The following is an 8,790-nucleotide window of genomic DNA, read 5'->3' as shown; positions in this document are numbered from 1 at the left end:
GTGTAGAAGACGAAACTTATATTGTCGTCAGGAACTTTATGCGCATCTTTCCTTCACGGAAATATTATACCACAGACAAAGAAAAATGTCCAATCTTCCTCCGCAACTTATGTGTAAGTACTAATGTTATTCATGGTAATTAGTGCATATGTTTCTGCTGACAGAAGACAAAAGATTTCATTCTTTTAAATAGGCAAGGACCAAACTGGATAGTCAAGATGAGCAAGGCTTGGTTGCGCTTTTCAAGCATGCGTTGATGAAGTATCGTTGACTCCTGAGCCAAGCGCACTTCGATGGCAAGCCTCTAAACGAAATTTTTGTAAAGTCTCCGGTGCTACATTTAGTAGACAATGACTAGAATAATCTTGTTACACATTGGTCTCGTCTACAGCGTAATGTACTATCTACAATACCACATCACAATATGAACTACATTTCTGCATGTCCTTACCGTCTCACTTGTACGAAAACTGTTTGCAGGAGAATATACCACAGAATCTCGCAACTATACTACACACTGCATTGCTCTTGCGAGTACCTCTTGCCCTTTATCACCATACTTACTTTCATAGTTGGTTGATTATGTAGCATTACTGCACATATTAGTATCCTTATCCTCCATCTAGTGGACATTATAAGATCCGTATTGACTCTTACATAAATTTAGAATCAACCCAATGCTTTTGAAGAGGTTTAGCTTTGTAGTCCTCTTGTAAGGACCGAACGTCTTGTATCACTGTACTTACATTAACAGGTACTCCCTCTGTCCCATAATATAAGAGCGTTCTATATAGTACACCGGTGTACAAAACACACATATATTATGTGAAGGGGGGATTTGTTCATTGTGTAGCATTAATCTACTCTTATCTCCCTCGCCCACGATTTACTAAAAAATGTCATATCTATATTTAATCTTAACAAAAAGTTGAATACACAAACAATGCCAGTCCAGAAGTGTAGCCCATTCCTCTTGTCACTACATTTTGTCCTATAACACTTGTACTTACATGGATAGGTAGTTGATTATGTAGCATCAATATGCATCTTATCTTCATTATCCTCTATCCCTTCCAGTATTATCATATCTATAATTACTCTCTACAAAATGTAGAGTATAGGCAATGCTTATGAAGAAGATTATGTGCTGAAATTCTTGAGTTATCCTTCCGTTGACATGGAGAAGGGCATTATAGAGCCTGTGTTAACTGTTAATGTAAGTCGGTCCTTCAAAAGCCTTTAACCTCAACCGCTGTTGAATTTTCTCATGCTGCCTATCGTCAATTGCTCTTTAGTTTGCTATTTCTATCAAAATGCATGTTCGAAAAAATTGGAAGTTCCAAGTTTTAGTTGTAAAACCAAATTCCTTATTCATACCATGCAAATTACTTAATACAGATCCAATGATTTTCTTTAGCCCTAGATGTCTGCTTGTTTTTGTTGATCTATAATCCAGTGTGTGGTGAAGCAGCCCACATTTGCACCTTGTCATTTCTTTCTTTATCTTAATGATGTGGCTGATGATATGAACAACATGCCATGCATATTAACCAAAATAGATACGATGATTGTCTTTTGCACTGTATCTATGCTTGTTTCATCGATATGGTAATCCAGTAGTGTGGTGAATCTCCCCGCGTTAAGAACAATGCCAAATTATGCTATTGACATTTTTTAACTGTCTCTTTATTTTGTAATTTGAAATTGGATGGAATGGACAACACAGCTACCTGCTACTTCTTGAGCTTGCCTTGGTTTTTCCCCTGAAGAGGAAAGCGTGATGTAGCAAAGTAGAGATAAGTATTTCCCTCGGTTAGAGAACCAAGGTATCAATCCAGTAGGAGACAACGCACAAATCACCAATACCTGCACAAACAATCAAACAACTTGCACCCAACGCGATAAAGGGTTGTCAATTCCTTCAGGTCACTTGCAAAAGTGAGATCTGATAGACATAGGTAAAACTAGACAAAAGATAAAGTAAATATTTTTTGGGTTTTTCAGTTTATAGATCGGAAAGTAAAAGATTGCAAAATAGTAGATCGGAAACTTATATGATGGAAAATAGACCCGGGGGCCATAGGTTTCACTAGAGGCTTCTCTAAAGATAGCAAATAATACGGTGGGTGAACAATTAATGTCGAGCAATTGATAGAAAAGCGCACAAAGTTATGATGATATCCAAGGCAATGATTGTGAAATATAGGCATCACGGCCGTGTCAAGTAGACCGACTCCTGCCTGCATCTACTACTATTACTCCACACATCGACTGACTCCTACCTAAATCTAGAGTATTAAGTTCATGAAGGACAGAGTAATGCATTAAGTAAGAGGACATGATGTAGATGCTTAAACTCAAGAAATATGACGTAAACCCCATCTTTTTATCCTCGATGGCGACAATACAATATGTGCCTTGCTGCCCCTACTGTCACTGGGAAAGGACACCGCAAGATTGAACCCAAAGCTAAGCACTTCTCCCATTATAAGAAAAACCAAATCTAGTTGGCCAAACTAAATTGATAGTTCGAAGAGAATTACAAAGATACCAAATCATGCATATAATAATTCAGAGAAGATTCAAATAATATTCATAGATAAGATGATCATAAATCCACAATTCATCAGATCTTGACAAACACACCGCAAAAGAAGATTACATCTGATAGATCTCCAAGAACATCGAGGAGAACATGGTATTGAGAATCAAAGAGAGAGAAGAAGCCATCTAGCTACTAGCTATGGATCCGTAGGTCTGCGGTAAACTACTCACGCTTCATAGTAAGGGCAATAGAGTTGATGTAGAATCCCTCCATGATCAAATCCCCCTCCGGAAGGATGCTGGAAAAAGCCCCGAGATGGGGTCTCATGGGAACAGAAGGTTGCAGCGGTGGAAAAGGGTTTTCGTGGATGCTTCTGGAGGTTTGGTAATATATGTGAATATATAGGATGAAGAATTAGGTCAGGGGGTGTTGGAGTAGGCCACAAGCCAGGGGTCGTGCCCACCCCCTAGGGCGCCCCCTGTGGCTTGTCATTTACTCCAAGGTCTTCTGACTTGGAGTCCAAGTCCAATAGGTGTCTTCTGGTCCAAGAATAATCATCGCAAGGGTTTTATTCCGTTTGGACTCTGTTTGGTATTCCTTTTCTTTGAAGCTCCAAAACAACGAAAAACATAAACTGGCACTAGGCTCTAGGTTAATAGGTTAGTCCTAAAAATAATATAAAATAGCATATTAATGCATATAAAACATCCAAAATAGATAATATAATAGCATGGAACAATAAAAAATTATAGATACGTTGGAGACGTATCAAGCATCCCCAAGCTTAATTCCTGCTCGTCCTCGAGTAGATAAATGATAAAAACAAAATTTTTGATGTGGAATGCTACCTAACATATTTATCCATGTAATTTTTCTTTATTGTGGCATGAATGTTCAGATCCATAAGATTAAAAACAAAAGTTTAATATTGACATAAAAACAATAATACTTCAAGCATATTAACAAGGCAATTATGTCTTCTCAAAATAACATGACCAAAGAAAGGTTATCCTTACAAAATCATATAGTCTGGCTATGCTCCATCTTCATCACACAAAATATTCAAATCATGCACAACCCCGATGACAAGCCAAGCAATTGTTTCATACTTTTGGAGTTCTCAAACCTTTTCAACTTTCACGCAATACATGAGCGTGAGCCATGGACATAGCACTATAGGTGGAATAGAAAATGGTGGATGTGGATAAGAGAAAAATAGGGAGATAGTCTCACATCAACTAGGCGTATTAACGGGCTATGGAGATGCCCATCAATAGATATCAATGTGAGTGAGTAGGGATTGCCATGCAACGGATCACTAGAGCTATAAGTTTATGAAAGCTCAAAAGAAAACTAAGTGGGTGTGCATCCAACTTTCTTGCTCATGAAGACCTAGGGCAATTTGAGGAAGCCCATCATTAGAATATACAAGCCAAGTTCTATAATGAAAAATTCCCACTAGTATATGAAAGTGACAACATAGGAGACTCTCTATCATGAAGATCACGGTGCTACTTTGAAGCACAAGTGTGAAAAAAAGGATAGTAGCATTTCCCCTTCTCTATTTTCTCTCATTTTTTGTGGGATTCTTTGGCCTCTTTTTTTATATTTTTCATCCAGAGTCTCATCCCGACTTGTGGGGGAATCATAGTCTCCATCATCCTTTCCTCACATGGGACAATCCTCTAATAATGATGATCATCACAATTTTATTTACTTACAACTCAAGAATTACAACTCGATACTTAGAACAAAATATGACTCTATATGAATGCCTCCGCGGAGTACCGGGATGTGCAATGACTCAATAATGACATGTATGAAATAATTATGAAAGGTGGCTTTGCTACAAATATGATGTCAACTACATGATCATGCAAAGCAATATGACAGTGATGGAACGTGTCATAATAAAACGGAACTGTGGAAAGTTGCATGGAAATATATCTCAGAATTGCCATGGAAATGCCATAATAGGTAGGTATGGTGTCTGTTTTGAGGAAGGTATATGGTGGGTGTATGGTACCGGTGAAAGTTGCGCGGCACTAGAGAGGCTAGCAATGGTGGAAGGGTGACAGTGCCTATAATCCATGGACTCAACATTAGTCATAAAGAAATCACATACTTATTGCAAAAATCTATTATTTATCAAAACAAAGTACTACACGCATGATTCTAGGGGGATAGATCGGTAGGAAAATACCATTGCTCGTCCCCAACCGCCACTCATAAGGAAGACAATCAATAAATAAATCATGCTCCGACTTCATCACATAACGGTTCACCATACGTGCATGCTACGGGAATCACAAACCTTAACACAAGTATTTATCCAATTCACAATTACTCACTAGCATGACTCTAATATCACCATCTTTATATCTCAAAACAATCATAAGGAATCAAACTTCTCATAGTATTCAATGCACTTTATATGAAAGTTTTTATTATATCCCTCTTGGATGCCTATCATATTAGGACTAAATTTATAACCAAAGCAAATTACCATGCTGTTTAAAAAGACTCTCAAATTAATATAAGTAAAGCATGAGAGTTCAACAATTTCTATAAAATAAAACCACCGTCGTGCTCTAAAAAGATAGAAGTGAAGCACTGGAGCAAAATTGCCTAGCACAAAAGATATAAGTGAAGCACATAGAGTATTCTAATAAATCAGTATTCATGTGTGTCCCTCTCAAAAGGTGTGTACAGAGAGGATGATTGTGGCAAACTAAAAAGTAAAGACTCATATCACACAAGACCCTCCAAGCAAAACACATATCATGTGGTGAATAAAAATATAGCCACAAGTAAAGTTACCGATAGACGAAGACGAAAGAGGGGATGCCTTCCAGGGCATCCCCAAGCTTAGGCTCTTGGTTGTCCTTTAATATTACCTTGGGGTGCCTTGGACATCCCCAAGCTTAGGCTCTTGCCACTCCTTATTCCATAGTCCATCAAATCCTTACCCAAAACATGAAAACTTCACAACACAAAACTCAACAGAAAATCTTATGTGATCCGTTAGTATAAGAAAATAAATCACCACTTTTCGTACTGTTGTGAACTCATTATTTATTTATATTGGTGTAATATCTATTGTACTCCAACATTTGCATGGTTCATAACCCCCTATACTACCTATAGATTCATCAAAATAAGCAAACAACACATGGAAAACGGAATCTGTCAAAAACAGAACAGTCTGTAACAACCAGCGAACTTCGAATACTTCTGTAACTCACAAATTTCTTAAAAATTAGGACAACCTGGGAAATTTGTATACCAATCTTGTGTACAAAATTCATATCAAAATCACGCTTCTATGAATTATGAAAATTATTTTGCTGGGTGCAAAAGTTTCTATTTTTCAGCAAGATCAAATCAACTATCACCGCAAGCCATCCCAAAGGTCTTACTTGGCACAAACACTAACTAAAACACAAAACACATCTAACCATAGGCTAGATGAATTATTTATTGAAAAATAGACCCAAATAGCAAAGAACAAAAATAAAATTGGGTTGCCTCCCAACAAGCGCTATTGTTTAACGCCCTTAGCTAGGCATCAAAACACATAGATAGATCTAGGTATTGTCATTTTTGGTATGCAATTCTTTTATCATTAAATCCTCCAAAACTCTTCTTAACAAATCTATCCTTTCCTTTATTTCCTTTCTAGTGAACAAACTTAAATCATGAAAAGGACTTTGACTAGTGATTTTGACATTCATAAACCCGTAATCAGGATCATCATACAGAACACATATCTCATTTCTAACGGGTTCTTTCATCATCTTATTCAACCAATCGTTATAAATCCTACATAAATTCCCATTGTAATCTAATCAAATTCCTCGTAGGTGTCAAGGTACAAAGCTTGAGAGATTTCTGAACAAGGAACTCTCCTCCTAAGATTCTAGCTATAAGATTGATAATACCTAGATTCCAAACTATGCATAGTTTCTTTATCATGGAGGATATCTTTAATCAGAGGGTGTGCAACATCTTTATTATAGAAAGCAAAAATATCCCTAGCTTCTTGTATTATAAAATCTAATTCTCGCATAAGGATGATGGTGGCAATCTTTTTAGCTGTAGGGTGATTAATATTGGTGAGTTCGTAAAACACCTTTTGCAAAGCAGGATGGATGTGCACAAATTTCCTTTCTAAAGTCAGGACCCCGATCGTAAGTCACACAGATCTAGCATGTAGCACATCATATAACTCTGTGGCCTCACGCATGGTATTCCCACCGGTGCCACCTTACCTGGTCTGGGACCGTTTGCACCTTTTGGCTCACGTTTATGATAGTGCCGCTAGCATCCATATGAAAAAGAACCCAGGCTGACATGACTAGTCGTAAACCCAAGGTGGCGCTAACTTACAGGGACATGCATACATGACCAAGCAACGAACGTGTCGATCAGCAACGTATGAACCCAAGTCGTAGCAAGCTACAAGGACTTAAAGGAACAACGCGTGACATTTCCTCAAAGGGACAGACACATGAACGAAGAAGGACACATGCCGGCCAGCCTAAGTGTTCTGGAGCAGTAGCAAGCTACCATGGCTCAGTGGAAACACAAGGAGACGTTTCCCGGTAAGAGAGGCTACCAAGAATAAACAACTAGGTTGTCGTATCCCACACATAACAAGCATTTCAATAAACATACACACAATATGCTCGATATGTGCAAATACAACATGGCAGCACAACAAAACTCTATGACTCGAAGTATTTATTCAATAGGCTCTGAGGAGCCAAGTATTACAAACATGGGTCGCATGACCCAACATACAGAGCATATAGGCAACAGAAGCATAACGTGTCTGAGTACAGACAACTACAAATGAAAAGGGCTGAGAAGCCTGACTATCTACAAGATCCTCCCAAGGGTACAAGATTGTAGCTAAGGTAACAAGCTAAATGTCGAAGTCCATGCGGTACTACTAGCGAGACTGAAGTCTCTCTGCAAAAACATAAATTAATCAAACGTGAGTAAAAATGTACCCAGCAAGGCTTACATTAGAACTAGCTACATATGCAACAGTATCAACAAAAGTGGTGGTGGAGGTTAACTGCAGAAAGCCAGCTTTCACTTGGTGGCTATCCTGAACTATGACTGCAAGTAACTCTTTTGAGGTGGCGCACACGAGTCCAAATATTCACCATATCTATACACCACTATGGATCTGCTCCCGTCTCCTTACGAGAAGGCCATCCATAGCACTCACGCTTATATTGCACATTTTAGAGTATCCCCTTTCACTTGTCTATGAACTATATAGGCAACCCAGAGGTCCTTTATCGCGGACATGGCTATTCGAATAGATTATGTTAACCCTGTAGGGGTGTACTTCTTCACACACGCTCTCGCCACTTACCGCCATGTAGACATCATGTATCTCGGCAACCTTCAAGCGGAAGCCTGACGAGGGAGTCGGCCACGACCTGACTAACCACTGAAGACTCTAGTCCAGGTTTATCACCAATTCAGGTTCCATCCGCAGGGAGTCCGGCCGAGGTTTCCACATACGGCCCCGAACAATGTGAGCAGGGTTCCCGAGGCACCAAATGGGCATCACGGTACACCGTGCCACGTGCCTACTGCATCACGGCCCACCCCTTCGATCAGCGCTACGCACGGTCTCCAGCATACTATAAACATCAGAAACTACTTGCAACTCCTGGACAAAAGACATGGCGGTTACTAAGTCAAGAGAGTCAATTAAGGAGCCCAATGCGTGGTAGTAGCTATTCTTGATCACAAACACAGAACTCAGTTTCTGAGGACGGCTTCAATGAGACAACCCACCATGTACTCCTACATGGCCTCTCACCGCTGCCTTTACCAAATCGTGTTCACACGCTTAGCTCCCAATAGTAGGACATGTTCACACCATTCCGATTCATCCCTGATGAATCAGACTTGACACAACTCTAAGCATAGAAGGCATGACAAACAAGCATGAATGAGTAGGCACATCAAGGCTCAAACAAATCCTACTCATGCTAGTGGGTTTCATCTATTTACTATGGCAATGATAGGTCATGCAGAGGAAAAGGGGTTCAACTACCCCAGCATGTAATAGTTGAATCGTTGTTGTCCTAATGCAGTAAAAGAGAGTAGGAGCGAGAGAGTGGGATTGTATCAGAATGAACAAGGGGGTTTTGCTTGCCTAGCACTTCATAAGATAGTATAGCTCTTCATCGGTGTCATCGAACTCGTCGTCAGAAAAC

This window comes from Triticum dicoccoides, chromosome 3B, assembly GCF_002162155.2.
Source record: "Triticum dicoccoides isolate Atlit2015 ecotype Zavitan chromosome 3B, WEW_v2.0, whole genome shotgun sequence".
Taxonomy (NCBI): domain Eukaryota; kingdom Viridiplantae; phylum Streptophyta; class Magnoliopsida; order Poales; family Poaceae; genus Triticum; species Triticum dicoccoides.
This window is presented reverse-complemented; position numbering follows the sequence as displayed.